Below are 12102 nucleotides of genomic sequence, written 5' to 3'. Positions count from 1 at the left end.
ACCCGGTTCCTGTGTCACCCATGCCTAATCCTATGAGAAACACCAGGGTTATAGTGGAGATTGATCTTGCTTGGCTCTTGTGGGGACTAAACAGGAGTTTCCATCTAGGAAGTCTAGGACTTGGTTGCCTGTATGATAGATGATCCTTGGTAGTAACTGTACAAGTATACAGAATTCCTTATCCTAGTGTAGTATAACTCTATGGATGCATGGGGTAAGTCCTGCAATGCATGCCCACTAGGCATTAGTGGGTGGTCATAGATATTTATCATTTTCTACCTACATGGTCATCCTGCAGGTCTGGTTACAAAAGTGCTTATAGGGCTCAGGGACTGTTCTAATCAGGTGCCCTGATCTTCGAAGGACTGTAAGGTCAGCCTAGTCTCATGTTATTGCTGTCTGCACTCATTGGGGTTCTCAGTTTCAGTAAAGTTGAAAATTAGGACTATGCCTTCAATGTAAAGTTGTGTTATCCCATAGTATACTTATTATGGCTCAGTTAACTCTGGTCTGGATGCATTGGTGACCTGAAAAGACTGAAACATCATGTTCCAGAGGATGTCAGGATTTTCATTACTCAATCTTGGTGTTGTCCTTGTAGCTTGGGTTGGGGAATTGTTAGGGGACGAGGCCATGAGCCTTAGCGTTGGATTAGTGTCTGAACCCACAGAGATGGTGTATGTGGGGGTTTAGCTAGCGGAATGTTGGGCCTGAAAGCAATGAGGGGTGTCTGAACATAGAGTCCGGTAGTGAATAAGACTCTATCTTTACCAGTAACTTAAAGTCTCAGTCCCCAAATCTTACCAGTTATCTAATCAGCCTTCTTCCCTTCATCTACAAATTTTATAACAAGAGGATTATGTATTTCTCCATAGAACTTAGTCATATTGATGAAGTACTTATTGGAAGGCTTTCAGTTTATCCATCCAGTGGATTTGCATCCCCAGACCACACAGAAGAAGGCCTCAGGGCCTTCACATTTATTGCATTAATCACAGCTCTGAGAATGTCCCAGGAAGACATAAAAAACTTGGTGCTGGGTCTGCCAACATGTCAAATGAGTGCTGCAGCCATAATCTGGCAGGGGCTGTGAAAAAGTTGTTCTAGAGATGGGGTGGTCCCAATCTTTACATGTCAGAATTCAGAGAAGACATGGAGAATCAGGTATGTAGGGGAGGCGGGGTTGCAGTCCAGAAGTGGAATTGACAATCTTCCTTGTGGCCATATTGATGATGATCCAGATAAAGGTAAGGAGTTTCTGGAGGTTGGGTTTTGTCATATATACAGTAGGGTCTATTTTAGAATCCTGTTCATCCTTTCTACCTGGCCTGTGCTCTGGGTTCTATTCACAATGAATCCCCAGAATGTTTGCTAATCCCTGGTTTATCTGAGACATAAAGACAGGTCCATAATATAATTCTATAAATTAAGTGAAACCATACCTTGGAAGAAATTCTAACAGTTTCTTCACCAATGTTTGGTGGAAAAAGCCTCAATCCATCCTGAAAAGGTATCTATAAATACACGTAAATATCTATATCCAAATTTCCCTGGTTTGACCTCTATGAAGTGTGTCTCCCAGTAGGCTCTGGGCTTTGTGCACCTATTCCTGGATTATTCTCAAGACACTGAATTAGTTACCTGGCAGACATTACAATTCTTGACAAATTCAGCTATATTCAAGTTGGCATCCCTAATCCTGAGATTAGCAGGCCATGTCAAGTCCTGAATTCTCTGGAGGCCCATGTGGGAAGAGTAGTAGATTTTCTGAAATGTGTATAGTTCCATTTTTCAAGCACAATGAGTTTGCAATACACTGTTCTCAGCCAACCTTCATGACATTGGGACATGGAAAATACCTAACCCAAGTTATGTCATCTTTTGAATACTTAGGATGGTCATGGAGCATAGGATCTCCTGGATCCAGGGAAGTCATTAAAGACATACCAGCTACCGATTCAAATATTAAGTCTCTTATCTTTTTCCAGATCCGATGCTTGCTTAGAGCTATCAGTTCAGCTTTCTGGACTGACATTCCTACCAGGAGTGGTCCTGCCTAAATCATCTTAGTGTTTCTGGCCACTGCTGCCCTAGCATAACTGTCCTGAATGAAGCTGTGATGGTTTGTATATTCTTGGACCAGGGAGTGGCACCATTTGGAGGTGTGGCCTTGTTGGAATAGGTGTGACCTGGTTGGAGTAGGTGTGTTACTGTGGGTGTGGGCTTAAGACTCTCACCCTAGTTGCCTGGAAGTCAGTCTTCCACTAGCAGCCTTTGGATGAAGACGTAGAACTCTTAGCTCTGCCTGTGCCATGCCTGCCTGGATACTGCCATTCTCCCACCTTGATGATAATGGACTGAACCTCTGAACCTGTAAGCCAGCCCCAATTAAATGTTGTTTTTATAAGACTTGTCTTGGTCATGGTGTCTGTTCACAGCAGTAAAATTCTAACTAAGACATAAGCTATTGTCATCGGTGAACCATGTTACCTCTGCATCCATGAAGGGGGTACCCCAAGAGGGCATATGGGTATTCAGATACAACAAGGAATGGGTTGTTTATTCTGCCCACTCTCAAGATCACTGTTCTTTGAGTAGTCTATGAGTACTTTTTAATTTCTGTTGCCCCTTGGACTCAAGATTTCTTTGAAGAGGCTTTCAGGTTCAGCAAAACAGAATGTTGAGCTCCGCTATCTATAAGAAAGCTGGTAGGCACCTCCTCTGCTTATAGGGTTACCCTGGACTCAGGGAGGGGTCCAAACGCTGTCCTCCATATTCAGCACTTCTAGTTCCATCTTCTATGACCATGGTTTGAATATGCTTCTTTTCCTTGGGGCACTTCCTGGCACAGTGGCACTCTTCCTTACAATAAGCACATTGATTCCTTCCCAAGAAGGGATGTTCTTGATCCTTAGGGTATCCCTTCCTACTTCCTCAGAAACCATCTGTTTTAGGTGTCTCCTATGGTCCTCTGGTTCAGCTGTGGCTGCCAACACGATCCTTGCCAGATGGTGTGCCTGTTCCCTCCACTGTTTCACCTGTTTTTTTCCTTCAATCATTTTTCTGCCTTCATCTGCTTCTCCTCTGCACTTTCTCTTTCATTAAATACTTTCTCTGCCACTTTCATTAAATCCCTTAGATTCTTTTCTCCTATCCTTTCAAGCCCCTGGAGCTTTTTCTTGATATGTGGTGCTGCCTGGTTAAGAAAGACTAGAGATACTACTGTTTTGGTTTCTGGTGATTCAAGGTCCATTGGGGTGTATTTACAGAATGCCTCCATGACCCTCTCTAAGAAAGTTGTGGGACTCTCATTGCCTCCCTGACTAATATCATATACTTTGGCCAGAGTAGTAGGCCATCATGCAGCCACCTTGAGACCTGCTTGGTGAGAGATGAAGAGTCTCCCCTTACCTTCAATGGTATTGAAATCCCAAACTGTGAGGGTTAAAGAAAATCCAGCATGGATAGCTGCTTGTTTACTTGTTGGTTCCCCTGTGGGGATAGCAACCAGTTTCCTGGCTTCTACCTGGATTCTCTTGCTTTGTTCTTTGGTGAAGAGAACTAGCAAGAGCTGCTGCCAGTGTTCCCAAGTGGGTGCCTGGGGAAAGAGTATTCTTTCTAAGAGCCTAATTAAATCTTGGTGGTTGTCTGAAAAGGAAGAATTCTGAGTTCTCCAGTTATAAAGGTTACAAGTGGCAATGGCCAATAGTGGTGGGGTTGTTCCCCTTGAGCATTGGAAGACCACACTGTGATCCAGGGACAACAGACTCAGACTTGAAGACAGTACAACAGACTCAGGCTATCTATCATCCATCTCTCCATCATCTGTATAATCTATCATCTATCATCATCCACCTATCATTTTTCTATCTTTATTACCATAATTTAAGTGATTTTTGTATGTTTATGTTTTAATTAAGATTTTAACACATAAAATCATATACTACACAGATAAAAATTTATAAAGCAGAATTGATTCACAAATAAAATATCTTAGGAAGTATCTGAGATACAGTTATAACATATACTACATAATTTTGAAGCTTTATGATTATTTCCTTAATAAAAACTGTATATGATAAAAGGTCTGTGCTCCTACTAGGCATTATTATGTTGGTGCATTAATATTATACTTAATTTGTTATAAATACTTTTAGGTATCCTTGTTACATTTATATAGTTGCAAATGATGCTAAACATGCTGCAAATTTTCATTTTGAAAATATTTATGTTGTACCAAATGTACTTGCTATAATGGGTATCATAGTTGTACACAAAAAAGGATGAATGAAAAAGGGGGGAGAGAGAGAGAGAGAGAGAGAGAGAGAACAAATCCATGATTTTGTTCCACATTTAACAAGGGTATGCTTTATTACAGAAGCAGGAGTAATGCTGGCATTAAAATCTCCAAGGATCACTACAAGTAAGGAAAACACATTCATATTGAAGACATTTATATAATTCTCAGACAGCTGCAAGGGCTCTAGATATTTTTCTTTATTGGGAGACAATAGATTTGTGACCATCACTTCATCACTATTTAAAATGGAGGCTGTCTTTCATACTTCTTGGCTTTACAAAAAGTTCATGAACTTGCCATAATTTAATCTAAGCCATTTGTGAGTAAATTAATTAATCACAATATTATAAATAGAAAAATGCAAGAGATATTTTATCATGGGCAACAACATGCATTAAAGGATTCATTTCAGAAATAGAAGTAGAAGTGGATATAACTCAAAATTAATTTTACTATCTCTACACAGCGTATCTTCCAAAATGATGATTTCAATTGATAATGAAAGTTCAATTTTAGATGCTTTGTAGGTCACACAATCAAAAATTTGAAGAAATAAAGTCACAAGATTAAAATGTTCTCACAATGGTAATACACACACTATTTTATGATTGCTGCTGTATCATAATCAAAGTAGTGGCAAAAGATATATAAGACAATGGTGAAATTTAATCAGACAATTTAATTTATTTTTACATGAAGCATTTTGATTTTTATATAATTACAACACATAATATTCAAATGATATAATGTTCTGGAAATAGTCTTTTAGTAAAGAACCTAGTCCATGGCAGAACATATTAATGAAATCTAATGATGTAAAATTGATTCATCTACTGATGATGCCTATCCTGGGAAGCTGCATGAATGTGTGTTTGTGTTTGTGAGTATGTGTGTGTGTGAGAGAGAGACAGAGAGGCAGACAGAGAGAGAGTCTCCTCATGAATTCAAAATATGTTTTTATTATTCTTTACATATTAGACTCCCACTATTACTACATAGTTTTAGTTTCTAAATTCTGTGTCCAGTATTCACTATCACATATATGGAAGATATTGTATATCTTCTCTTATGTAAATACACAAATACACAGATGTATTTTAAACAGAAAATGAATTTTAATCATTTAATATATTTAGTGCCTAAATACACAAATATAAATATTTTAATTTTCTATATCACTCAGCATGAAGGCATATTTTCTTGAGATTATCTCAGCCACTTCAAATGGAGTAGTGTTTGGACAAGTTAGTCACTATTTCAACAATATCTAACTGTATATTTTTGAAAACGTTATGTAATTATAATGTGATTTACAGCTAATTAAGTCATGTTTATGCATTGATAATTTATGAACAGAATTTAACTCTCTATATATGGTGTATACTCAAAATAATTTCCTAATGTAACAATGACCTCATTTTACAAGGATGTATTTGCCAATTAAGACAATAAAAGAAAAGAAATTAATAAATTTCATAAGTGGAGATGTGGGGAAGATTTTGGATATTTGCATAGAGAAAACTATGGTCAGATAATTGTATAATTTTTTTTAAAGGGGAGAAAGAACTGTCAAAACAAAGAAATTGAAAACAAATATAAGTCAAGCAGTGGTGGCGCACACCTTTAATCCTAGCACTTGGGAGCAGAGGCAGGCGGATTTCAGAGTAAGAGGCCAGCCTGGACTACAGAGTGAGTTCCAGGACAGCCAGGGCTACACAGAGAAATGCTGTCTTAAAAACCAAACCAACAAACAAAACAAAACAAAACAAAACAAAACAAAACAAAACAAAACAAAACAAAACAAAACAAATATATACTCAGCATTAAGTTACAAGTACTTAGAAAAAAGACTAATGTGTGTCAATAGAAAATTTTCTACCTATTTATATGGAAATATTTACTTTGCCTATTGAAACCAAACAAATACAGTAGAAATAATAAAGTTGTAAAACACAAGAAAATAAAGTAGAAGGAACACCAAAGTGTGGATACTTCATTCCTCCTTAGAATAGGGAACCAAATACCCATGGAAGGAGTTACAGAGACAGAGTTGGGAGCTAAGATGAAAGGATGGACCATCCAGAGACTACTCTATCTGGGGATCCATCCCATAATCAGCCACCAAGCCCAGACACTATTGCATATACACCGGAAGTCTAGATTAATCATGTCATTTGGTTCATATGTATTTATATTTGTCTCCTGTCCTTCTGGTTCTTCCTACTTTTTAGCTTGCTGTTGAGATCTTGATTTAGTCATTTCTCCAAAAAAAATGATCTACTTGGACTGCATCAGCAAAGGCTGTAACAAACATAAATGTAATAAAGAATACTTTTTCGAGGGCTAATAAACACCTAAAACAAATAAGGTATTTTTATTAAGTTAAGGCTGTCAGTATGAAGAGTATATTATAGTTTCAATATACTTATTCATGATATTATAAATTGTCTTCTAAATTCACATTTTATATCCTTCAATAGAGCACATCTCTGTGTGTCTCATTCTTTTTTGAATATATTAGTTTTCACTAACTCATTAAATTATCTCCAAGCATTGACCCGAATTCCAATCTTGCATTTAATTTCTTTTTATTTTCTTAAAATCATTAAAATTACAATATAATCATAAAATGAAGCAATTTTCTTTATTTTACATTTTAAAATGCTTAATTCAAAATATTCTTTCATGTTGAAGATCCTCCACACTTCTCTGCACATTGGTCAGTTTTGGGACCCTGTGTTTGGAAACATCTATGGAAGTAGGAAACATCTCTCTACTGATTATTAGTACATTAATAATGCCCCTAGTACAGGGGAACGCCAGGGCCAAAAAGTGGGGGTGGGTGTGTGGGAGGGTATGGGGGACTTTTGGGATAGTATTGGAAATGTAAATGAGGAATATACCTAAAAAAAAGTTTAAAAATAGTACATTAATATTACTTTTACTTGATTAGAAGTCATTTTATTGTTATGTCCATTTTAGCAAAATAGTAGTAAGTTTGCCCTAGGAATCATGACCTCTCTACCTTGAGGTTCTTGGTCTCATTAACTGTGTCAGTCATGATCTTTTTAAAAAAATATGTTTGGTTACTCCCATAACATTTGTACCATTTTTACACTAGTATATCCTAAGGGCAGGTCAGTATTGTTGGTTACAGGGCTGATAGCAGGTTAATATTGATAAAGCAATTTTGTAAAGACTTCAGGGATATTGTAATTTACATTCCAATCAAAAGAGAAATATTGTAGACAACACTGTCAATTTAAACAAAGATAGAAATAATGATGTGCTTAATGTCATGTCAGCATCATATTCAGGAACAGTAAATTATTTTTAAACTACTTTCATCTTCTAATTTAAGAAATCAAGATCTTAATGGTATTCACTACAGACAAGAAAAATGTACTTAGTTTACGATAATTATTCTGTAGAAAATTTAGCTTTGCCCTGAGAAATCTGTTGAGGATACTCATATAGTTTAGGAAGGATTGAATCCCATGATCAGCCTATTGTCCAGAACATTTAAACAAGGAGGAAGGACTGCCTGTTTCACCCACTCTGACCAGCGATCATCAACACTGCCACCATGTGGTGTCTGTGTCTGTGGTAGGCACAATGTTCTTTTTTATTCCCCCTTGAGCAAGCATATCATATGAATATGTAATTGTTAATGTGGTCTTTCATATTTTTTAAGCCTTTTGGTGTTCCTTTTATTTACACAAGACTGATCATTCTCATCAAAATTAAACTAGCATTAGACACTGAGAAGATGCACATAGTTTTACATCATTTTGTGTGCATAATAGGAAGAACATTATTCCCCATCCAAATTTATTTTTCTTTGGTTATTTTACTATTACTAAACCCTATGTCATAATGTTACTTAACACTCATATTTTTGTATGATCTGGAAATTTAAACCCCTCAATGAGTATAAACATGCACATATTTTAAGACATACACATAGGTACATTTTATAAGCAAGAAGTTTTCCAGTGTGTATACGGTTCTCAGTACAGGCCATATTTGTCATTTACCAAGTATTTTCATTTATTGAACAATATTCACAATCTCTTATGAAATATAACTATATTCATATCACTTCTTTAAATCCTGATTGCCAAAACATCCTGAAATGAATCTTTCACTTCTCAAAAGAGGTATTAAAGTAGTTACCAGTATTTATCTAAGAAGTAGACTGCAACCTGGTACCTAAAAGGGTATGGATAAAAACCTGAGTGCTAAATAGTAAAACAAAAGACTATCTATAATCATGTTGTGAACTAACAAGAACTTATGATGGGTTCCTATTTCTGCTTTGCAAGGTATGATGGCCAGGTATCGAAGGAGTGAGAGAAATATCAGAAATTTAAACACCCTGAAATACATCAATAGACAGACAATCTAATACTTTTAGATGCACTATATTGCATTATTTTGCATGTTATCATTTATCAAAAGTCATTTACATGTTATCATTTATGACAAGACATTATGGTTAATCATTCATTTTAATGTCTGTTTTTTAAAATGTTCAGAATGTTAATGACCACTGAACATCCACTTTATATATAACACTATCTAGGTGTTTTCTGTATCCTGTTTATAGGTGTCAACATTTCATAATTTTCTTCTAATCCTCTCAGCCTCTGTTTTGCATAAACAGCATCTTGGTTTAATTTTAAAAGCATATTTTAAAGAATAAGATCTAATTGTTTTTAAAACATATTTCATGAAAATGTTATTTAATTGAGTATAGTTCCTTACATATTGGAAAAAGAGTAATTGTATAACTGATAACTAGCAATAAAGAAATAAATAAAAAGGGTTATTTTCATTTTATTGTAAAAGAATATATCTTATAAATCATAATAATTGATAATAATTGAAATCAGTTTTATAAATTAAATAACTGGAGAATTCAGTTGAAAATAAGAGACTTTGTTGTTGGTGACTACTAAAGCTTATTTATACTCTTCAGTGACATTGAGCTTCTGTTGTATACATATTTCATATGCAACTTGCTTCTCTCCAGTTAAAATACCGAATGGCAGAGAAGCACCTGAAAAAATGTTCAACATCCTTAATCATCAGGGAAATGCAAATCAAAACAACCCTGAGATTCCACCTCACACCAGTCAGAATGGGTAAGATCAAAAATTCAGGTGATAGCAGATGCTGGCGAGGATGTGGAGAAAGAGGAACACTCCTCCATTGTTGGTGGGATTGCAAGCTTGTACAACCACTCTGGAAATCAGTCTGGTGGTTCCTCAGAAAATTGGACATAGTACTACTGGAGGATCCAGCAATACCTCTCCTGGGCATATATCCAGAAGATGTCCCAACCGGTAAGAAGGACACATACTCCACTATGTTCATAGCAGCCTTATTTATAATAGCCAGAAACTGGAAAGAACCCAGATGCCCCTCAACAGAGGAATGGATACAGAAAATATGGTACATTTACAAAATGGAGTACTACTCAGCTGTTAAAAAGAATGAATTTATGGAATTCCTAGCCAAATGGATGGACCTGGAGGACATCATCTTGAGTGAGGTAACACAATCACAAAGGAACTCACACAATATGTATTCACTGATAAGTGGATATTAACCCAAAACTTAGGATACCCAAGACATAAGATACAATTTGCTAAATGCATGAAACTCAAGAAGAATGAAGACCAAAGTGTGGACACTGTGCCCCTTCTTAGAATTGGGAACAAAACACCCATGGAAGGAGTTACAGAGACAAAGTTTGGAGCTGTGATGAAAGGATGGACCATCTAGAGACTGCCATATCCAGGGATCCATCCCATAATCAGCTTCCAAACGCTGACACCATTGCATACACTAGCAAGATTTTGCTGAAAGGACCCAGATATAGCTTTCTCTTGTGAGACTATGCCAGGGCCTAGCAAACACAGAAGTGGATGCTCACAGTCAGCTATTGGATGGATCGATCACAGGGCTCCCAATGGAGAAGCTAGAAAAAGTACCCAAGGAGCTAAAGTGATCTGCAACCCTATAGTTGGAACAACATGATGAACTGACCAGTACCCCGGAGCTCTTGTCTCTAGCTGCATATGTATCGAAAGATGGCCTAGTCGGCCATCACTGGAAAGACAGGCCCATTGGACTTGCAAACTTAATATGCCCCTATACAGGGGAATGCCAGGGCCAAAAGAATGGGAATGGGTGGGTAAGGAAGTGGGGGGGGGATATGAGGGACTTTTGGGATAGCATTGGAAATGTAATTGAGGAAAATACATAATAAATAAATAAATAAATAAATAAAATTTAATAATAGGTTCAAAATCTTTAATTTATTTATTTTCTTTTAGGAGACAGAGTCTCTAGATGGTATTTAACTCCTTATGAGAACCAAGTTGGATGCAAACTCATGGATATTCCTCTGCCTCTGATTCATAAATGCTGGAATTAAAGGCATCTTTATCATGACTGTAAAGAATTATAATTTCATGAATTTTTATACGTGTATCAAATTAAATGTTAGTTATATTTAAATATGGTTTTCTAGTTATTCATTATTAAAGAAAATGGACAAAAATTCTGTCTTGTGAATTATTATGCAAATAAAAGTACTTGTCTAACAGTTTCATATTTATTATCATTTAAAATCCTTTCATACAATATATTTTGGTCATATTCTTTCCGTTTACTGAGGTCCTTCCAGATCTATCTCACCTCCCTAATCAACCAATGTCATGATTTTTTTTTCCTTCTCTCAATGAAAAAAATAAGAATATCAAAAAAAAAAAAAAAGGCAGCACAACTGGGAAAAAACAAACAGGTTCTCGACTGAAAATTAAACAAACAAAACACACACACACACACACACACACACATATATATATATATGTATATATATATGTGTGTACATGCAAACACACATACACACAACATATACACACAAAATCTTGGAGTGCATTTTGTGTTGTCAGTGAGTCTACCTGAATTATGTTTCATATATCCAATATTACTTCACTGGAAAAAAAAAGCTGATGTCCCATTTCCAATTATGCAACAATTGCATATATCTTCTGGGTTAGGGGGTTAAACATATCCCTCCATTTTCTATCACTCATCTGGTATGAACTTGTGCCATTCTTTGGCAGGCTGCTATACTATGTGAGTTCATATGTGTATCATCCCTACAATGAGGGGAAGACATGTTTTCCTAACAGACATCCACAATCTTTGGTTTTTAATGTTTCATCATCTACTTCTGCAAAGATTTCTCAGCCTTGAATGAAGAGTTTCTTGGCTATAGTTCTATTGCCATGAAAAGACACTATGATTCAGAAAATTCTAATAAAGTGAAACATTTAATTGGGTTCTGATTTATTCTTCAGAGATCAATTATCATCTATTATCATTGTGGTAAGCATAGAATGCAGGCAGACACCATGCTGGAGAAGGAGCCAATAGTTTACATCTGGACCATATGCAGGTAACAAAAAGAGAAAGACACTCTCTTTGATGGAGCATTTGAAACCTCAGTGTCTACCCACTGTGACACACTTCCTCAAATAAGGCCACAGCCACTCTAAAAGGGCCTTATTTCCTTAAAGTGCCAATTATTATGAATTACAACAAAATAGTTTGAAATCCAAGTTTTGGATATTACTCAAAATTCTCTTATTCTCTATTTATTCTCCAGGTGTATGTATCTGTATTAATTATCTTCTACTACAAAAGAGAAGCTTTTAAGATCCATCCAGTTTCCATCTCAGAGCTGGCCATGTGCCACAGCTATCTGCATCCCAATCCTGCCCCAA

This window comes from Mus caroli, unplaced genomic scaffold, assembly GCF_978045245.1.
Source record: "Mus caroli unplaced genomic scaffold, Mus_caroli_1 scaffold_1, whole genome shotgun sequence".
NCBI classification, from domain to species: domain Eukaryota; kingdom Metazoa; phylum Chordata; class Mammalia; order Rodentia; family Muridae; genus Mus; species Mus caroli.
Note: the sequence above shows the minus strand (reverse complement) of the source record.